The sequence below is a fragment of the Vombatus ursinus genome, unplaced genomic scaffold, assembly GCF_900497805.2.
Source record: "Vombatus ursinus unplaced genomic scaffold, bare-nosed wombat genome assembly UNPS02000577.1, whole genome shotgun sequence".
NCBI classification, from domain to species: domain Eukaryota; kingdom Metazoa; phylum Chordata; class Mammalia; order Diprotodontia; family Vombatidae; genus Vombatus; species Vombatus ursinus.
This window is the reverse complement of record NW_020940355.1, coordinates 32052241-32075353: the sequence shown is the minus strand read 5'-3', so window position 1 is coordinate 32075353 and position 23113 is coordinate 32052241. Positions and strand designations below refer to the sequence as shown.

General features: G+C 38.4%; 1 long non-coding RNA gene and 1 pseudogene across 2 annotated transcripts in view; one reads left to right on the top strand and one right to left on the bottom strand.

Annotated features, from left to right (window-relative positions):
- The window catches only part of LOC114028964, a 41887-nt gene extending 32203 nt beyond the window's left edge, over positions 1-9684 (top strand). For both annotated transcript variants that reach the window (XR_003567429.1, XR_003567439.1), the window contains one exon: positions 6872-9684. This is a non-coding gene — a long non-coding RNA (uncharacterized LOC114028964). The remainder of the gene's footprint in view (positions 1-6871) is intronic.
- An 11548-nt stretch (positions 9685-21232) lies between these two features.
- LOC114031376 lies at positions 21233-21766 on the bottom strand (annotated as a pseudogene).
- Positions 21767-23113: the final 1347 nt, after the last annotated feature.

The window sequence follows — 23113 nt, the reverse complement described above, 5'->3', positions numbered from 1 at the left end:
GTGTTATTCCATCTCATATTATACACCGTACGCTAATAGAGGTGAAAGTTGAAGCTAGAGAGTTGGCAGGAATTACAAAAGGAATGTGTATATGCACACACACACTCATATATTCATGTATATAGAGACATATGTATGTATACGGATATGCACACACATTTATATATATTCATAGACACATACCCACCCACCCATACACATTGTATCCTAAAAGTCTTAATTCAGTTTAAAGCCTTAATCGCTTAGACTTGCACTGTCTTTTGGGACACCCAGTATATGTGGCAAAAAGCAAGCTAAAGAAAAAACATTGGTGGGGCAGCTAGGTGGCGCAGTGGATAGAGCACTGGCCTTGAAGTCAGGAGAACCTGAATACAAAACCGGCCTCAGACCAAACACTTAACACTTACTAGCTGTGTGGCCCTGGGCAAGTCACTTAACCCCAATTGCCAAAAAAAAAAAAAAAGATGAAGAAGAAGAAAAAACATTGGTGACTATGCATGTTAAGAAGGTCATAAACATGAATCAGGAAAACAGAAAGAGGAAGGATGATTAGGATGACCTTACATTGCCACATGGGAAGTTATTCCCGTATCTCACTGGCCCTGGATGCTCTGCATGAAGATCCCGTTGTCAGCAAAGACCTATTTCATATGGCCCAGGGAAATAATAATAATATTTTCAATTGTGATCATTTATATAATCCTTGTGTACACAAGCCATTACTGAATTACGTTAGTCATTTACAAAGATATTCCATTTCTTCACGTCCTTTCTATTTTTCCAAACACTAATAGTAATATGGATTCTTGATAATGGTAGGAACTGTCTACTCCCTAAGGTAAAATATCTGTTGAAAACTTACGTCAAAGAAAGGGCTAAGTTACTAATTGTTTTGATACTTAAAGTGTCTCTGAAGTATCTTTTTAAGGCTTTTTGTATGCCACCTTGTGGTCATTATAGAGAAAACACTTAAAGTTGGAGAACAGGGAACACATCTTTCAGCTCCACAAATATTTTTTATTAGTTCTTTACTAGAGGTAATTTCTTAAATAGAATAGTGTCCGTGTGATTCCCTAAGTATTATTTTCTCAGATTTCAGAGTCTATTAGCTAACACCATGACTCAGAATTGAGCTCTTTTTATAGCTCTGACCATTGGCTAGTCAACACCAACATGATTTACACTTTGATTTTTGTTGTTAAATTTCTAACTTTCATTAGATTCTCCTACTCAGACCCTTTTGGAATTTGTATATCTGTCTAATTCTTATGTTTTAATCATCTGTTAGTAACCTTAGATTTTTTTTTTTACTTCATTTTTTTCTCTGCCAATGGCTTTTTTTTTTTTTGTGGCACTTAATTTCCTTTGCATTATGATATTTGTGAGGTGTATGGGGTATTCAGGGAAAGCTAGAACCTCTGGTGTGAGGCCTTGCTGAGCCCTTTTCGGGACTGCTCATCCACCTTTGGTGTCCACCTGATTCACCTAACTCTCACTTGTGGCTCTAAGAGGCTGGAACATGAGCAGGGGCTACACCTGGTAAACTGTCTCAGCAGATGGGCTAAACAAGGTTGAGAGTAAGTGACAAAACTCAAACCTGTTGGTGAGTTGGGGGATGTCCACCCCAAGTATGTGAAGACTTTCTCTGGCAGAATAGGCTGGTGAGAACAATTTGTTCCAATAGCCACGAAGGCAGCTGGAGCAGGCACTGTGGAACACTTAGAGCTTGGTTAGACATCGAAGATGCCACTGCATCCTTGGCCATCTCCAGTCATCTCGACTTTTTGTCTTTTCACTGGACTTGGATGACTCAGGGAGAGAGAGTGAGCCTGATGACTTTGTGCAACTCTGCCTAATTGAAACTAGTTCCTGTAGAAGTCAAGACAGTACTTGTGATGTTGGTCCTCTTCAAAAATAAAGGACGAACAACAACATAACATTTGTGCATATGTCATCTCTCTGGCCATCCTTTTGCCCTTCACCCTGTGGTCTGTTACATCATCAAATATGACCATTAGAGACTACATTCTGGAGAATCTAAGTCATTTATCTTTGGACCTTCAGTCCTGGGGCCTGTCATACTGATTGATATAAACCCTCTACATCTAGCTTGCGCTGGGATTAACTGTTCTTCTCTCTGGCCATCTTCTAGTTATTTATCATACTGTTGCTAAAGCCAATACAGTAGATTTCAACCACCCCCAGGATACTCCTTCCCACCCCTTATCTCTATTGCTGTGGGAGTGGTAATCAAATCAACACTTTTTTGTTTTGCTTAGTTGTTTTTAATTGTGTCTGATTCTTTGTGACCCCTTTTGAGGTTTTCTTTTTCTTTTTCTTTATAGTATTTTCCCCATTTACATGTCAAGACAATTTTTAGCATTTATTTTTACAAGATTTTGAGTTCCAGATTTTTCTTTCTCCCTCCCTCTCCTCCCCTCTTCAGAAAATAGTATGCAATTTATTATAGGTTATACATGTGCTATCATGTAAAACATATTTCAATATTAGGCACAGAAGGAAGGAAGAAACAGATCAAAAGAAAAAAAATCATGAAAAAGAATAAAGTAAATGAAAAAGGTATGCTTTAATCTGCATTCAGAGCCCATTAGTTCTTTATCTGGATGTGTATAGCATTTTCCTTTGTGAGTCTTTTGTACTTGTCTTGGATCGTTGTGTTGCTAAGAAGAACTGAGTCATTCATAGTTGATCATCACACAATGTTGCTGATACTATGTATAATGTTTCCCTGGTTCTGCTCATTTCACTTTGCATCAGTTTGTACAAGCCGGTCTAGGTTTTTTTTTTCTGAAATCTGCCTGTTCATAATATTGCACAATAGTATTCCATTACATTCATATACCACAGCTTGTTCAACCATTCCCCAATTGATGAGCATCCCCTCAGTTTCCAATATTTTGCTACCATGAAAAGGGCTGCTATAAATATTTTTGCACATGTAGGTCCTTTCCCCTTTTTTATGATCTCTTTGGCATACAGACCTAGTAGTGGTATTGTTGGATCTAAGGGCATGCATAGTTTGGTTGCTCTTTGGGCATAGTTCCAAATTGCTCTCCGGAATGGTTGGATCAGTTCACAACTCTCCCAACAGTGCATTAGTGCCCCAATTTTCCCACATCCTCTCCAACATTTATCATTTTCTTTTTTTGTCATATTAGCCAATCTGATAGGTATGAGGTGATACCTCAGAGTTCTTTTAATTTGCATTTCTCCAATCAAAAGTGATTTAGAAGGGCAGCTAGGTGGTGTAGTGGATAGAGCACTGGCCCTGCATTCAGGAGGACCAGAGTCAAATCCGGCCTCAGACACATAACACTTACTAGCTGTGTGACCCTGGGCAAGTCACTTAACCCCATTACCTAGCCAAAAAAAAAAAAGTGATTTAGAGTACTTCTTCATATGCCTATAGATAGCTTGGATTTCTTTATCTGAAAATTGCGTGTTCATATCCTTTGACCATTTATCAGTTGAGGAATGGCTTGTATTCTAATAAATTTGACTTAGTTGTCCACATATTTGAGAAATGAGGTCTATATCAGAGACACTTGCTGTAAAGATTGTTTCCCAGCTGTCTACTTTCCTTCTAATCTTGGTTGCATTGGTTTTGTTTGTGCAAAAGCCTTTTAATTTAGTATAATGAAAATTATCTATTTTACATTTCATAACACTTTCTATCTCCCCATGCCCCACCTAGAGATGAATCTCTCTGCACACAACTGGGCTCATCCTCTGATCACAGACATGCAGGCTGTCACTAGGTCATACAGGATTCTTTCTGACTTGTTATAACCTGCAAGAGCATGGCCTTTGAGAGCCCAGGGTGGGCTCCACATCATTATGAAACATTTTTGTAGTTTAGGATGTTAGCATAAATGCAGAGGAAATAGTAAATATGTGTTGAATGAATAAATGATCTCTTCCCTTTTAAAAATGATTGTCCTTATTCACCCCACCCTTCTCACAGAATTTTAGAATTGGAAGGGGTCTCAAGAGTCATTTAGTTCAACTCATACATAAAAATCGTTCTTCACTATAATATAATTGATTAATGGTCACTCAGCCTCTGCTTGTAGAACTTTAATAATGGAGGAATCCACTGTGTCTCAAGGCAGTCCATTACATTTTGGGACATTTTTAAATGTTCAGAAATCTTTACTTATATCAAGCCTAAATATCTCTGTTTGCAACTTCTACCTTGGTCATCCCTTTCCCCTCTCCCTATTTCTAGTCTTCTCATATCTGCCCTCCTCACATGTACTCTTTGATCCAGTGACACTGGTTTCTTTGCTGTTCCTTGAGCTGGACACTTCATTTCTTGACTCCAGACATTTTCATTGGCTGTCCACACACAGAATACTTTCCCTTCTTGTCTCCTACACCTGGCTTCCTTTGAGTTCCAGTTAAAATACCACCTTCTACAAGATGTTTAGCCAATCCCCCTTAATTTTAGTGCCTTCCCTCTGTTGATTATTTCCAATTTATCATGTATAAAGGTTGTTTGTATATTGTTATTTGTATGTTGTCTCCTTCATTAGATTGTGATCTCCTTGATATCTGCACTGATTTCACCCCCCCCCCCACTTTCTGTCCTCAGAGCACAGCAAAGTACCTGGCATATAGTAGGTGCTTAATACATGTTTATCGACTAACTGACTGGAGCCAAATAGTTTAATCCTTCTTCCACTTCACAGTTCTTTGAATATTTAAATACAGCCATTATGCCTCCTCAACCCCCCAATCTTCTTTTCTTCAAGCTAAATATCTCCGTTTCCTTTTAGTGATCTTTATATATAACATGACCTTGAGTCCCTTCATCATCTTGGTTGCCTTCCTCTGTTTACTCTCAAGATTATGAATGTGATTTTTAAACGGTGATGCCCAGAAGTGAACACATACTCCAATGTGGTCTGATAAAGATTAAATACAGAAGGGCTATTATCTTTTTATTCTGAAAGGCTATGCTGCTGTCTTCAGAGTCCAGGACTGAAGTAGTTTTATTGGGCTGTCATATAACATTACTAACTCCTTGGGCTTGCTGTCTCCTAAGACTCTCAGATCTTTTTCAGGTAAGCTGTTGTCTAACTAACCCTTGGAATGAATATTTTGAACCCAAGTGTAAGACTTTATAATTATCCCTATTAAATTGCATCTTAGATTCATCTCAATGTTCTAAGTTGTCAAAATAGATTTTTTTTGGGGTTGGGCAATGTGGTTAAGTGACTTGCCCAAGGTCACACAGCTAGTAAGTGTTATGTGTCTGAGGCTGGATTTGAACTCAGGTCCTCCTGAATCCAGGGTCAGTGCTCTATCCACTGCACCACCTAGCTGTCCCCATCATAATAGTTTTGAATCTTGATTTTGTTAATGAATGTGTTGCTTTCCTCTCCTAGATTTATGTCATGTGCCATTTATGTCTTAATTCAAGTCATTCATAAAAATGTGATCTTCTTCAAATTCAATTTTTGGCCTCCCTCACCAATCCAAATCCCTCCAAATAATATTCACTCTTTCCTTCTCTTCATTTAGCTGAAGTCCTTTTCTCTTCTTCTATAGGACTAAGTCTGTACCTGTCTCTAGATGTCTGTCTCACATTTGCTTTAGAGGACAATGATTGCAGAACTTTGTTGTTATTCAGTCATTCAGTCATGTCCAACTCTTCATGACCATGTGGACTATAGAATGCCAATACTGTCTATGCATTTTTCTTTGCAAAGATACTGGAGTGGTTTGCCATTTCCTTCTCCAGTGGATTAAGGTAAACAGAGGTTAAATGGCTTATCCAGGGTCACACAGCTAGTAAGAGTCTGAGGTCATATTTGAACTCAGGACTTCCTGACTCTAGGTCCAATGTTTTATCCACTGAACCACCTAGCTTCAGGACTTAGGGGCTCCCAAAGCCAGATAAATATTGTATTTTGGTCCCATTCCACCCATACAGGGCATGGATGTCACAGCAAAGTCCCTAGTCCAACTGGAAGATGGGACCCTTTACTCAGATATAAGACACTGAGAGTTTTTGATTTTTGATAAATCTCAGAAGCTCTGTCTCTGTTTCTCCATATCTTTTGCCTTCCCTCTAGCCTTCTTTCCAATTCTCTTAGAACTAGTGCTATGGAAGCTAACTTTGATATTTTAAGAACAGAAGGTTTCACATGTTTTGCCCAATATATGTATCTTTAGCCTGAAGAATTTCTGCAGTGACCTCTGGGTCATGTGCCCAATAAGATGGAGGACTAGACACTTTCTCTTTCCTCATGACCACTCAACCCTCTCCACCATAGGAATTATTCATACAAGATAAAGCAATTTCAGAAACCTAACTAATTAACAGCAGATAAACCTAATCCCTAATCTCTAATGCTTGCATTCAGAATCCCCTTCCTACTGGGGACCACACTTTGGCAGCGTTGCACAAGCCAATCTATGGGCTTGCATCAAACTCAACTCTGCCCCTTCATTACACCTCATTCCTTCAGAAAATTAAAAACTAGAAAATTACTCTGGCTGGAGCAGCAGTATGACAGTGCTTTGTGCTGCAATAGTACTGAGAGAAATGAGAAACAAAAGTAAACTAGGGCAGGACACAAGTGTGTAATTGGGTCTGCCAGACCTGAAGCGAAAGAGACTGGGATCCAGCTATGGCCAGTTCTATCCCACCTGCAATCACTGGGTGTAGGGACCAAAACTAGTGAACCGTGCTTTTCCCATTGTGGGGAGGAGGCTAAAATAGTTTTGAGGTTTATCCCCTTTCCCTACCCTGCAACTGCCATTGAAGGGGTAAGTGTTAGAAAGTGAGCAATAGGAGAATGTGAGGGGGAAATGACAAGATCTTTTTTTTTTTCTTTCTCAGCAGGAAGAAAACTCAAAGACCTTGAACACAGGCCGATAGACCAACAAGGAAGCTATTAATAACAAAAGGAAATATGACTTCTGTACATCTAAATGAGTTGAGCTATCCATAAGTAAATATTACAAGACAAAGGAAAATGAATCGATGCCTGATGAAACAGAAGACCCTGTTGACTACCAAGAAAACATGGAACCACAGCAAGATTTTCCTGAATGGTTTAAGAAAGGAATTTCTTCATCAAGAGGAGTTGTTGTTCCTTAGAACTTCCTGTACTAAGACCAACCTGATGTGAGCTTTTTGATGTTAGCCTGCTTGCTTGATTACCTCCTTTCAAGTTGCTAACTTTGAACATCTGACAAAACTCTCACTCCTTTCTTCAGAATAGAGGTCAGCACACTATGACCTGTGGACTGCTTCCTCTTTTTGTATGGCCCAGGAGCTTGCTGACCATACAAAAATGGGTAGCTGGATTTGGCCCTTATGCCATAGTTTGTCAATTCCTGCTTTAAAGAAAGATATGTGGATAGTCTGATACCTTTTCAGGGCAGGAATGTTTGTGTGGATGGGGCATTCTCTACCCTTTTGTTACTTGTTCCTTCTCTGACCTTCTATGTTATCAATTTCTTTTCTATCCTCTGTCTTTTCCTTTTTCACTATCTCCCTTTCTCCCTCTTTCTTTTCTCAGTTTTAGGAGAAAACTGAAATCGTTTTATTTGCATTTTTGATCAAAGTTTTATGTTTCCTGTCCCAAATTTTAAAAAGTAGGTGATTTGAATGTGTTATGTGTAGCATTTGGAGTGCATCCTCTTATATGTACTTCAGAAAACTTTCCCTTTGGTTTTGGTAAACAGCCTGGAATCTGACCCTTTGAGTTCATGAGCATCCATATATGCTTTATCTTGATATGCTAACAAATTCTCAGTTGTGATGTGTTGCCTGAATATTGTACTATCTGGCCTTTCCCACTCTCTGAGACCAGCTTTCAGAACAGGCCTTTCCCTCCACTTGTTCTAATGCCATGGCTCCCAACCATTTGGCACTAATAGTTAGCTTAGCAACCTTTTAAAAATAATGCAAGCAAAATGTAAATCTTAGCCAAATCCCAACTTAATTATAACAAATCTGCAATAGGGGGAAGGTGTCTAAATTAATTCTATTTTACTGTACATTTATTGTGAAATAAGCTTGGAGCTTCCATATCAATCATCTGTTGTACTTATCCAGCTGGCCCTCGAAAGAGTGAGTAGACTCCAAATTAGATGCTTAGTTACAAAGTGACATTTAAAAAAAAAAAACACCTAATTTATAAATTGTATCATAATAAGAAAAAGCTGAGATCTGGTTAAAATTGGGCAAGAATATTCACCAAGGGCTTCCATTTGAGGTATTGTGGTGCAGTGGATAGAGTACTGAACTTGAAGTCAGGAAGACTTGACTTTGAATCTCACCTTGTTCATACAATTTGGGAATGTTAAGAAAGTCACTTAACCTTTCTGAAACTCAGTTTCTCCATCTGCAAAATGGGGATAAAATTACCTTTCTCACAGGCTTGAGAATCAAATGAGACAATGCATGTATATTGCTTGTAAACCCTGGAATACTATATAAATATCAAACTATATATAAATATCAACTATCATTATAGGTACAGAGTTACTAAGGTGTAACACTATTTCTTGTCTCTTTAATGGGAATTGTGATTTGTATATATGGTATAAGATTATGACAGCAAATAATAAGATAAGACATGTAACATGATATGCACAGAAGTATAATAATTAAGATGTGTTGAACAAATGCAAATTGTACTCATTTATAAATTGTATACATTATTTCATTATATATTTCACAGGATGAAAAAAAATCACACACCATTCTCTTTGATGACTCCAAGAGTATGTACTCTACTGACATTTTATGTTAAGATTGTTGGTTTAAGGCACCAAGAGAGATTTTGGTCAATGAATAGTAACCTCCCGTGGCTCCTCCTCCTCCTCCCATTCTCTCAGCTGCCATGCTTCATATTTTACAGAAAAAAAATTGAGGCCATTTGCCATAAGCTCTCTCTTCTTCCCCTTCCTAATTTCATGTCACTCAGATGACTTCCGTCACTATTTTCTTCTTCACCCTTGTCTCGCGTGAAGAGGTAACCTTACTCTTTACTAAGGACAACCCCAACACCTGCACAAGTGATCCCATTTCACCTCATATTTTCCACCAAATTCTTCCCTCTGTCATCCCTACTCTAACATCTATCTTCAGTCTCTCTCTGTCTATTGGTTCCTTCCTTGCTGTCTACAAACAGGCCCCTGTCTCTTCCATTTAAAAAACCCCTCAAAAACGCTCCTTCTCAAAATCTTGCTGGATCCTCATTCAGATCATATTTTCTAATTATAGGTGTCCTGAAGGGCTCTGTCTTGGGCTCTCTTCTCTTCTTCCTCTGTACTATATAACTTGCTGATATTATCAGTTCCTGTCGATTTAAATATCATCTATACACTGATGATTCCCAAATCTACCTAATCTGCCCTAACCACTCTGCGGACCTCCAGTCTCACATCTCCAACTGCCTCTCAGACATCTCAAATTGGATGTCATGTAGACATCTAAACTCAACATGTTTAGAATTGAATTCATTATCTACCCTTCCCCCCCACATACCCCAACTCTCCCAATTCTCTATTCTATTTCTCTTCTAATTTTCTATTGGTGGAGAGGATAGCACAATGAAAATTCAACAAGTTGTGTGGTTTGTCCTTTGTTCTCGAAGAGGACCATGACATCAGGGAGATGATGACGTGACTTGCAATTGAATTGGGTTTGAGTGAAGAAAGCTGTGCAAAGTCACCAGCCTCACTTTCTCCTCCAGAGCCATTTGGGTCTAGTGGCCAGATTTCCATCAGGATGACTGGAGATGGCACAGGATGCAGTGGGAGACCTTGGCCTTCTTAAGCCAAGGTCTTTTCAGGTTCTCACTTTGAGTGAGGCAATGCTTATTCAGTGAATAGGCCTCTTTAACAAAAAAAAAAATATCAAACTGGGAGAGTAAGACCCTCAGGGTTGCTAGCCAAAAAAGAAGCAGTTGCTATTTACATTCAATGAGCCAGGAGGGCCCAAGGGACTTTACTCACAAATCAGGGAAAGCCAGAAGATGGGAGAAGGGGTAACAAGAGCTATGAGAGGTATTAGCACCTCAAGAGAGGCAATGCAGGAGAGCTACAGAAGTAAGTGAGCAAGGGTGGCCTTCATTCTGGGAAACATTCTGGCAGTGGTGTTTTTGCTCATTTGAAGGTTGCATATTTCTAGTATGTTTAAATAGTGGGGAAGCAATGAACATTGCTTGTGTAGATGTCTAGTTCAACCTTATGATAACATGGATGGAGAATAAGAAAAGCAAGGGGATCCCAAAAAAGAGTGAGGTGTGACCTTTGCAACAAAGAAACTCAACAACTGCGGCAATCCTGCCTCTCTGCATTTGTTCCTGTGCTGTACTGGGAATCTTCTCCTACAAGATAAAACCATGAATAGTGTGTCGTTTGTGTCCCTTTGTTCAGTCTGGTGACTCTGCAGCCTTATTTTCTGATTACTGGTGCTCCTGGCATAGCCCATTTGGCATCAAAAGAAAACTGGTTGGTAGTGAGCTAAGTGCTGAATGACTCACAAGACTTTCCTTCCTTAGGTCTACATCAGGAACCAAGGGAGAACTGACTTTGACATTGGAAAAAGAGGGAGGAGGGGTCCCTTTTAATTCAAAATTTTATTTGGGACCAGACCAACTGCCTTCTCTGTACTTTCATTAACGATATAGTTTGTATACAAAAAACTTGGGTTTAAATTCAGCTTTGCCACTGTGTGACCTTGGACAGGTGACAATCTTTCCAGGCCTCAGGTTATTCTTCTGTAAAATAAGTTGGTCACACCAAATAGCATCTAAGACCCCCTCCAGCTATATCTATGATCCTACAAAACTAATAACTATATTTAAACATTTACTCATAAATTAAGGAATTATAAGAGGTAGGATTGTGGGCCAGCAAAAGGCCACCTTTCTAAAGGAAGGAAACAAAGCATTTTCTAAGCACCTACTGTGCCAGGTACTGTGCTCAGCATTTCACTCACATAATCTCTTTTGATGCTTACAACAACACTGGGAAGTAGTTGGTATTATGATTCCCATTTTACAGTGGTAGAAACTGAGGCAGACAGAGATTAAGTGAGTTGCCCAGAGTCACACAGCTAGAAAGTATCTGTTGGATCTTAATTTAGGTGTCCCTTATTCTAGGCCCCTGTAGCACTCAATCTACTGTGCCATCTAAATCATAAGGAGAGGAACCCTAATTCCCCTTGCCTCTTTTGGTATCCTGTGCCATGATATCTGCCTGATCATATGGAGGAGGTTGGGGACAATAGACTTATATTATTGCTATTACTAATGAAATTATCTCCCATATACATTACACTAGTTAGCAATTCATTTGGGTTAAAAAGTCCCCCTTTTTTGATACCTGGGATGGTTAAAGGTAACAGTTGCTTGCATCTCACTTTGAATTATGTGAACAAAACAACCAGAATTCCTAATACCTAGTTAGGATGTGGGAAAGGAAATTTGGATGGGTTGAGAGAGGAAGAAAAGAGTCCTTGGGGGAGAGGCAAACGTAGCTTGATAGGTTGGGGTGCCAGAGTGAGGGACTTTGAATAGCACTGGGGAAGCATGAGGGAACTAGAGAGAGAACACCACATTAAAAGTGAGGTGGGAGAGTGCAAATGCAAACAGGCCCGTCTGCAGTTTGGCCAGTAGCTTTCTTGGTGGCAGTTATCATGGAGTCTATGAAAATAATCTGTGTTGTCTTTGGCAAGCTTGTCATGGGTTGACTGATGCCTGAGATGCCATATACATATTTGCAAAGTGATATACTGCTCATACAATATAGAGTATGTATATTTGTGAATCACTTTAACTTGAACACTTGTAAAACTGTAACTGGGGAGAGGTCTGATTATATTGGTAAGAGTATGACAATGGCTGTAAGTCACATTAAATCAATTAGGACATTTTTTTGGCCAGATTCTTTTTTTTAAGGCATTTGAGATTAAGTGCCTTGCCCAGGGTCACACAGCTAGTAAGTGACAAGTGTTTGGTCAGAGGCCGGATTTGAACTCAGGTCCTCCTTACTTCAGGGCAGGTGCTCTATCCACTGTGCCACCTAGCTGCCCCTTGGCTAGAATGTTATATTTATTTCTGACAATTTGTTATGAACTTAATATTAAATGTCAACATAGTTAATTAGACTTGCTTTGTAATTATCTACATCTAAATAATGAATTTTAATGCTTAAAATGTCATAACAACTTTTCAGGTCCTCCTAAATCTCCATCAGGATTCTTTGTCTATTCATTCCCATTCACTTTTCCTTTTATATGAGCATGGTTAGGGTATACTATGTTTTTGTTCTTTTTGTGGTCTAATGGAAAGAGCACTGTGTTTTGCATCAAGTGATCTGGTTTTGAATATTTGCTCTGCCCCTTAGTGTATAACCTCTCTGGGCCTCAGTTTCCTAAAATGAGAGATTTGGACTAGATAGTCTCTAAGATCCCTTTCAACCTTGTCTACGGTAGTAAAGAGTCTTTCCATATGTCTTTAGTTTCTCCTGCTTATTGATCTTAATTGCATTATAGCATCCCCTAAAAATAATATACATAATTTATTTAGCCATCCCCCTTTTGTTGGACATTAATTTGCTTCCAGTTTTCTTGCAAATACAAATAAAATTTGGCAATGTTTTTTTCTTGAGCGTATCTTTGTTCATGGACAATAATTCATTTCATTGCAATGAATACTATTACAAAGAACATTTCTGTATAACAAAGCTACATCTGTATTTTGCAGATGGCCCATAGAAATAAGCAGATTCTTTGCATTCTGTCCAAAAATAACCTTATAAACAACTGATTCCTGAAGTTCCTGTTCATGTGATGAAAGTGTCCAGTTATGTGCTTTTTGTTATGTAGCTGGACAGAGAAGGAGTTCGAAGGGACCTTAGAAGCCACCTAGTTTGGTTGATACCTATGGGGTAATCTATCCACTCCATAGCACTGGCAACCAGTAATCAGTCATCTAATGAGGGAAAACTATTACTCCCGGAGGCAACTCAATCCACTTTTGGACAATTTTATTGTTAGAAAGTTTTTCCTGGTGTAGCCCTTAGCAAATTAAATAAACACACTTGACCACACCCTCCCACTGGGTAGTGTCTTCCACTTAAGCTTCAGAGACACCAGACTTTCCTGGTTTTCTTTCTATTTCTCTGATTGTTTTTTCTCTGTCTTTTATGACAGATTCTTGTTCTTAGAGTGACTCCATTAGGATGCAGATGATTTCCAAATCTATTTCTTTGGGCAACCAAAGTACAGAGTGCTGGATAATGGATTCAGGAAGACCTGAGTTTGAATCCTGTTCAGACACTTACTAGCTTTGTGTTCCTAGGCAAGTCATTTTAATTTTCTGTCCTTTAGTTTCCTAATTTGTAAAATAGGAAAAATAATAACATATACACTATAGAATTGCTGTTGGGATCAAATGAGATAACATGTAAAAGTACTTTGCAGACCCTAAGGCATACTTCTAGTTATTATTATTATTATTATTTCTAGCCCAGATTTGTCTTCTGAGATGCAAAATTGTGTCTTCAATAATCTATAGGAATTTCTACCTAGATGCCCCACTGATACCTTGAGCTTAACCAGACTAAGCTTTTCATCTTTTTTTTCCCCTAAATTGGTTCCTTCTTTTGACTTAATTATGTCAGTTAGTGTCTGTAACTATTATTTTGACAGAAACTCATATCTCTACATATTATGGTATCATATAACTATCTCTGTATGTGTATTAGCTATAATAATGATAATATTTATGTAATACTTCTAAGGTTTGCAAGGGACTTTGGACATATTATCTTATTTGATCCTACTATATCTCAAATACTAGGAGGGCAGGAGTCAATATCTTATCTAAGCTTTTTATTTCTCTTATAGCCATAGCTCAATGCTCTGTACACAGTTGGCATTTAATAACTTTTTTGAATTTAGTTAAATTTACTATTTTGTGCAAAGAGGCTGGACATCAGCTCTGTTTAATCTCTAAGCCTAGTGAATTGGAAATGTGATTTTATACTGTAAATATTACAAGACTCTATCACAAAATCTAGATTTTCTATGCAGTTCATCATAAAGGGAAAAAATGAATAAACTCTTTGGCTAATGAAGTATCATTTAATAAATTAAATTCAGTATGTAAATGTTTCTGCCAACTATGAATGATAATACCGATAATGATAATAATAACTGCCATTTATATAATGCTTTAAAGCTTATGAAGTATTTTCCGTACAACAGCTTTGTGATATAGATAGTATGAGTATTATCATTTTATAGGTGAGGAGATTGATGCTCAGAGAGATGAAATTAATTTCTAAGGGGCACATATTTAGGAAGAAGTGTGATAGGAATATGTTGTGTGGACCCTGAAGTTTAGCCACACTTTAATGGACCCCAGATAGAAAATTAACAATCAACCAACCAAAAACTTTTTTAAAACCTAACTGGAATAATTATATAAAAATGTTATTGCCATGGTTTTAAAAAAATCATGCTCCAAATCATGAATTCAGTTGTTATGTAGAGATAGAACTTAACTTCCAAATAGAGTTTATATACTCAAAGTAGCTGTCTTGCTGTACCCAAGTGTTTAACATTAATAATTAATATGTAGCTAAAATATCTGAAGAGGGCAGGTCTTTCATCTGTATTTTAATAATTTTTGAATGCTGTTAAGTGAAGCTATTTAAATTATAAAGTCACACACCCTTTGTATAATTTGCTTTATCAGAATAAATTTATTTCTCTGGAAAGTCTTCAGAAAGTACAGAAATGCGTTAGTCAGCTAGCCACTGGATGTCACTGTTGTAACACACAAATGGGAAAGAAAGCATTTATTTCTCATTTAGGACATGGCACTAAGTGAAGGTTGAATGCAATAGTTTCAGATGTGCAGCAGTTTAAATAAAATAGCCTTGTTTAATACAATTCCAGTCGCACTTCTTATTTAGTATTGTTCAAGAACTTGTTGATGTCAGGCAGGCTGATTTGGTGAGGTTCTTTCTTCAATAGTGCCTTGTTAGCCCTTGGACTTTCTGTGAATTTGGCTTATAAAACTGAAATATTCCTCTTCCCTCACCTTTGGACTCTGCAAATTTATATTTTGGTCATTCTCATCATACTTTCATGAAATTCTTTTCCTCTTCTCTTGCTTTACTAAAGCCTTAGCTTGTCAAGGGGCACTTAGGAATTGATTTTTCTTTCTGGTCAATTTCATGATCCATGTATTTTGCAAAAAATGACCTTTTACCATAAATTGGTCTAAAAATGTGTGGAGATCAATGGCAAGATAATAGCTATTCATTTGGGTTCTTCATTCACAGGTCAGAGGTCAAGCATCATATACCAATAAAGGACAGTCCTTCAAAGGTTTATATGAAGACGGGAAGAATTTTGTTTACCATTGCTCATCGTTTTCTGCTCCCATTGGGAGGATTGACTCTCCATCTGATCTTTAGGTTTTATAGATAACATAGGGCGAATTCTTTCCTCCTCACAATGTCACACTATTGAATACTCAACTCTGAGACAAAATTGAGGAGGAAATGTAAGAGTTTTAACTGAGGATTCTGGTACCTGGGGCAAATTCAAGTGACAGAGGGAAGGGAGAGTTGGTCATTCTCAGTGATGGAATGTCAGCAGAGGCAGACCCCTCCCCTGCTAGGGGGTCCGGTAGCATTAACAGTTATAGCTGTAGGAAATATGAAGCAAGTTCTTTCCTCTTCTATAGTCAAAGAACATACATTCTAAGAGGGAGCACGGCATGATGGAAAGAAGTCAGAGGAGAAGACATCTGAAACACTTGATAGATGTGTGAATATGGGTAAGTCACTTAATTTCTCAGAGCCTCAGTTTCTTCACTTATGAAATGAGGATAAAAGAATGAATGAAAAAGTTTTTTTAAATTAATTCCTTGCTAATGCAAAGCAAAGTGCCAAGTGTCGGGGACACAGTTAGTCAATAAACATTTATTAAGTGCCTACTATGTGCCAGGCACTATGCTAAGTTATGGAGATACAGATATAAAAAAAAGACATTCCTTGTCCTCAAGGAACTTACAATCTAACGGGAGAAGACAACAAATAAAAGTAAGTTGAAAAAGGGTATTGGGGAACATGGAAGTATGATGGAGTCCAAGTCAAAAGAATGTAGCTGGTAAGAAATGAAGACATGGATGGCCTGTGAGGCCTCTATAAATGGAAACTTTGGGAGGAGCTCTTTACCTACCAGCCCTTTGATCATAAGGGCAAAGGATACAGAGGGTACTGATGAGGTATGAATACAAAAGCTGATGAAATCTCACAGGATAGTACGTTTCCTAATGATGAGGTTTCCTGAGGTCGTGATGGAGTCCAATCCAAAAGAGTACAGCTGGTGGAAAATAAAGACAAATAGGAAAACAAGACAGTCCCTACTCTCAAGGAGCTTACATTCTAAAAGAGGGAGACAACAAGTATAGGAGATTTCAGCTGCAAGTCATATGGCAAAGGCACATGGCTTTTTGACTATGGCAGCAAAGCAGTACTAATGCCTCTTCTTTAATCTCATTTCCATTGATAAAAACCTTATCTTTTTCTGACGTTGAACCATTTGACAATGCTAAGAACTTCATTGCTGAACACATTCTTTTCTGAGCCTCAAAGGGCTGATGATGCTTATACTATAAATCTCACAGGGTTGTTGTTGAATGTACTTTGCAAGTCTTTAAGTAGAATATGAATCTCAGTTGCTATTGTTATTCCCTGGGGTATCTGAGAGAATCAGACGTATTTTAAAAACCTGGTAATTTTAAAATAATTATTCAAAACTAAAATTATCATGAGCACTGTTGCCATTGTAAATAGTATGCATTAAAATACTATCAGCTCATTGTCGAATCTAGATAAATAGGAGAAATAGTCCAACCCTTCTGAAAACGTGCCATTGAAGGTTGGCAAAACTGAGGACAATAAACCCATACATACAGAAAAATGAACATACATTGAAAAAACATATTAATTCAATATGAAATATTGTATCCTATCATATGAACTGGTCAAGGGTTTATCCCATACTCCGTATCTCTTCAGTGCAAAGTACTTATTTTTGGTCAATGAAGACCACAATGGGGTTGTTGTGGTAAGTGTCATAGAGTCAATGAGAAATGGAGAGTATAGTAATTAACTGAAAACATCCTCTATCCCCCTCATATTTTATAGGATGCATAACATGAAGTTATACAAGACAATTTTATATGGCAATGATTTGTAGGCCTTATCACCAAAAAGCTGGCAGTTATCAGAAAGTGTATTAGAAAGAGAACAGGATATATCATATTACATTTCCTAAAAATCAGGCTATGTCTGCATTGGGAAGATTGTGGGCATTTGTAGTTCTTTCCCTCTCAGAAATATATAAGGATCTAGAGAAGAGCAACTAAATGCTCTAAAAGATAGAGATTCTGGATCTAAGCTCCCCTACCCCTTGTGATTTTAACACTATTTCCACTATGCCATGTTGCCTCTCAGAATATAAACTCCCTGACTACAGAAGGGAAAAGTGTTTGCTCTATTTTCCAGAGCTATTACTAGCATGGGACAACCAGGGCTTGTTCCAGGACATTGACATAGGGGATCTGCTTCTGATGGTCCTCTGCTAGCTTCATACCACCCAGCATGACTACCCTCCCCTAACCCCGTATTATTCTGCTTAGTTAAATTTGCCCCAGGCATCAGAATCTATCCCTAAAAGATAGTTCTCTGAAAGATTTAGTTAGATGAGTAGACAGTATATGGAAATGGACCTGGACTGGGAGCTAGCAACCTATTTTTATATCCCCATTACTGTTAGTTAGATGTAGGAGCTTGGGCAAGAAAACTACTTCATCTTTCCGGGTTGTAAAACGAGAGGCAAGATCAATTGAACCCCAGGGTCCCTTAAAAATTCAATGCTCTGTGACATTATGGTTAAGAAAGCTAGAAAACATCTGGAAAGATGAAGATTGAGAAGGGATTAGGTCAAAGACTAAAAAACAATCATCTAAGGTATGGATAAAGTGAATACATACCCAATTCATCAAAACAAATGAAATTCAAGAAGTATTTATGAAGTACCTACTATGTGCCAGGCATTTTGTTAGATTCAGGATACAAAGACAGAACGTATAATAGGCTTCAAGGAATTTGCATTCCTTTGGGAGGAAACAACATGTATACAGATATGTAAGAAATGCAAGGGGAAGCTAGGTGGTGCAGTGGATAAAGCACTGGACCTGGAAGTCAGGAAGATGTGAATGCAAATTCTGCCCCAGATACTTTTTAGTTGTATGACCCTGGGCAAGTTACTTAATCTCTATGTGCCTCAGTTTCCTCATTTGTAAAATGGGATTAAGAGTATCTACCTTCCTGGGTTGTTATGGGATAGTATTTGGAAGGTATTTTACAAACCTTAAAATGCTTTATAAATGATAGTTGCTCTTATTGTTAGTGTTATTACATACAAAGTAGGTTATTGTTAGTGTTATCACACAAAAAGTAATGTCAAAGGGTGAGGGATGCTCACCTCATAGAAAATGCTAAATATAGGGAGAAGATGGCGCCTGAGCTTTTATTTGAGAAACTAGGGAACTGAAAGGGAGAGGTAAAGAAGGAGAGCAATCTAGGCATGGAAAACAATTTGCCCAAGGGCACGAAAGTAGAAAATGGCATTTGGTGCATAAAGAATAGAAAGTGGGACACTAGTTTTCTAAATAGATTTTAAAAATCCTTATTGTTTAACTACTATTTCTGATGCAGCATATTTGCATCAAATATAGAAAGGAAGGACAAATATATCTGTGATCTCACTGATAGGACTACTTCCTCCTGTGATGCTAATCCCAACCCATCCCCACATTCTTACCCAGGCATGTTTTGGCTAGTTTATAGCTATGTATCAGCCTCTTGAATACCTGGGTCATGCAATCCCCAAGAAGCTTTCTATTGCACCAGGATAGGATGGATCCACTTCATTTTGATACTTTTCCCTGATTGACATCTACAGATCCTTGTCAAGTGAATAGTTTTGGATCATGGGCAAGTCACTTAATCTCAGTTTCCTCAGTTTCTACAGCTGTAAAACAGGAATGACAACATACTGCTTAAATAAAAAAGAAATAAATAGAAACAATTACAAATTAGTTAAATAGAAGATAGTTTGGGAAAGGAATACACTAGTGGTTAGGCAGGGATGAAGAAAGGTTTCTTGCAGAAGATGGTGCTTAAAATGTGTATTAAAGAAATAGAAGGCCTCTATGAGACAGACATAAAGAGGGAGTGAATTTTAGGCATGTAGGATGGTTAGTCAAAAGGCAAAAAGCCAAGAAGTGGAGTGTTAGGAGTGAGGAATAGAGAGGAGATCACTTTGGTTGGATTGCAGAGTGTGGTAGTAGAAGTAATATCTGTTGAGAATGGAAAGATAGGTAGGGGTCATTTTGCATGGGGCTTTAAAACCAACACGGTTTATATTTTATCTTAGAGATAACTAGAAGTCACTGGAGTTGATTGTGTAGGGGAGTCATGTAGTCAGATCTGGTCCTAAGGAAAATTACTTTGGCAGTGGTAGGCAGGATGACTGGAGTACTGAGAGATGAGTCAGCGAAACCAATGGCTTATTATCCAAGTGAGAGGTGATGAGGGTTTGAATTAACGTGATATCTGTGTGAGTGGAGAATCACATGTTAGAGATGGTATAGAGGTAGTAATGATCAGATTTAGCAATTGATTGGATATGTGGGGTGAAGGATTATAGGGATACTTAGGTATTATGCTGAGGTTATAAACCTAGGATACCGGAAGAAGGATAGTGTCTTGGAAAGAAATGGGGAAGCTTGGAAGAAGGCATGATCTTTGGGGAAAGATTAATATCTATTTTTAAATGTTGAATCTGAGATGTCTTAGGGCATCTATTGAAATGTATAATAGGCAGTTTGTATTGTGGGACTAAAAATTAGGGTTAAGACTGGAGAGTCACACACATGTACTTACATATATATATTATGTGTGTGTATGTGTGTGATATGTGTAGAGATAATATTTAAACCCATGGAAGGTGATGAGGTAACCAAGAGAGAGGATATAGAGATAGAACAGAAGAAGAAAGTATAGGACAGAACCTTAGGAAAACCCACAGTTAGGAAACATGATATAGATGATAAGCCCACAAAGGAGACTGAGAAGGAGCTGTTAGAGAACCAGAAGAGAATAGTATGGCGAAGATCCAGAGAGGAAAGAGGATACAAAAAGAAAGATTGATTAACAATGGAAAATGCAACTGATAGGTGAGAACAACTAAGACTAAACAAAAAAAAATCATGTTAGGCAATTGAGATCACTGGGAGCTTTGGAGGAAATACTTTTAGTTGAGTGACGTGGTTGGAAACCAGGTTTCAAGTTTGAATAGTAAGTGAAAGAAGAGGACGTGGAGGTGGTGAATAGAGACAGCTTTTTCAAGGAGTTTGGCTGAAAAATAGGGAAGAAATAGAGAACGGTAGTTTAAGAGATGATCATAGGATCTGGTGAGCATTTTTCAAGGATAGGTGTGGCTTGAGTATGTTTGAGGTAGGGGATCAAGGGGAGAAATTGAAGTTTAGAGAAAGAGGAGGTGATTGAGAAAGCAATCTGCCAGAGAAGACAGGAGGAGATGGGATCAAGTGCAGATACAGAGGGGCTGGCCTTGACAAGGAGATGATTCTCCTACAAATTTAGCATCTTACCACCAGGTATCATTCCGGGGGTTGGCTACAGTTTACACTTATTGTTTCATGTGTGACATCTCAGTTAGACTTGAAGCTTCTTAGGAACATCAAGTGCATTTAAAAAAAAAAAGATCATTGGTACTCCATAAAACCTACTAGAATATAAATTGCTAGAGGGGAGGGGCTTTTTAAAAATATGCCTAGTATTTAATGAATAATTGTTGAATAAATAAATTAATGAATTTCTCCTCTGGACATGCCCCAACTTGTCAACATCTTTTCTCAAATATGACCCTCAGAATTCAACACAATATTCCAGATATCTGTCTGACAGGGGAGAATACAGTGGGGCCTTCTTCACCTCTCTCATTCTGGATACTCTACTTGTATAACTGAAGCCTAAAACTGATTTATCCTTTTGTGGCTGTCATGCCAGGATATGCTAGAGCCAGGTTGAACAGTTCAGGAGAACTGATTGTTTTTTTTTTGGCAAATTTTATTCAATATGAAACATATCTCTATAGTTTTTATTAAGGAAGTTGACCACGTCCACGACCAAATCCACCTCTCAATTGGAATTCTGCTGCTGACCCAGCCCTAACCTCAGCCTTCTTGTCAGCATCAGGGGGAGCAGCACTTCGTCTGTATGTGTTTCTGTGAGCTTCACCTCTAGTAAGCCGGGCAGGTTGCTCACCCTCCAGACCTTTGGGCCTTGGCCTACCTGTCTCTGGACGACTTCTGCCGAGCGTGGCAGGCACGATCTCAGGGGGCAGGTGAAGGTAATCCTGGAGGTACTGAATGCCCTCATTGGTGAAGTATCAGTAGAAATGCTTCCATGCAAACTGCTCTTTAACATAGCCACGAGACTTTAGAGACTGCATGGCCTTCATGACATGGAGATTGGGCACATTCTTGTCTGCCAGGTCAGGGTGCTTTGGCATGTGGACATCCTTCTTGGCTACCATTACTCCCTCCTTAAAAAGGAGTTCATAGATGGCAATTTGGTTCTTCCTGGGCATCAACATCTCAGCGGCTGCGACGGGTGCTGCTCTAGACAGAGCCCGGGATAGAAAGGTGAGAACTGATTGTTAAATTTCCAGTATGAACATTTGTACCTTGGAAATTGGCAAATGCTACATATCAGGGATTGATTTATTGTCTAGACTTAAGAAAGTGATAGAGAAAATGTTAATAGTGCAGATTAAACTTATGTGCCATGCTAACAATTTTTTCTTTCTTTTTTTTTTTTGAGGTCTGTTTGTTGATCATTTACCAGTACACCATTGCTGCCATGTCCCACTGTTTATTCATATTCAGCCTTCAAGTCACTAAACACAAAGTTTTTTTTTGTTTGTTTTGTACAAAGTGCTTCTTAGTGACACCTCTTCCAGTCTGTACTGCTGTAGTAAAATTATTTTGAAAACAAAGCGCCAATAGACCTTATATTTATCACTGTTTATTATTTTTATCATCATCATTATTATTAACAATGTACATATTATATATATATATATTTACTATATCTGTGATTTCATTTTGTGGGAACCTTCCAGTGGGGAAACTCCCTCTACCATTGCAGATTGATAACTGTTTTTCAATTTTTAGCCTTAAGGAGTTGCCTGGGAAACTGAGGGATTGAGTGCCTTGCCAAGGGTTACCCAGGCAGTATGCGTCAAAGGCAGGATTTGAAACTGGATCTTCCTGACTTCTTTTGGGAGTCCGGCCACCTTTCTATTATGCCATGCTGACATTTTATTTAGTTTCATCTTATGACCATTATGAAGAAGAGATTCATGCTTCAGGTAATTTTTGCAATATGTGACCTTTAATGTTTCTACTTACTCTAAAAGTGCTATGATTCAATGAAGTCCTAATTCACTCTTGATCCGTTCCTCTTGGTTTTAGTTTGGTTTAGCTGAACAAGGGTCATTCATCACGGGTTATTGGTTGTTTCTCCCTGTGAGCTACTTTCCTACTTGCCTGTACTATTGCAACAGCCTGGTGTTTAGTCTCTCCTGGCTACAAGTCTCTTTCCACCCCAATTCATTCTCAGCTCAGCTGTCAAATTGATCTTCCTAAAGCACGGATTGGACCATATCATCTCCCTATTCAATAAACTTTGATGTAGCTTCTAGGGAAGTGAGAGGGAACCTCTATGATCCCATCTCTTCCTATGTTCTCAGGCAGATAGCTGCCTTTGTTCAGCTTTTAAAACTTTCATAACCTGGCCCCCTTTTGCCTTTCCAGTCTTTTTACATCTTATTCTCCTCCACATACTCTGTGAATCAACCACACTGACCTCCTTTCTGTTCCTCACACATGACATTTCATCTCTGGACTCCAAGCGTTTTCGAAGGCTGTCTCCCATGGTTGGA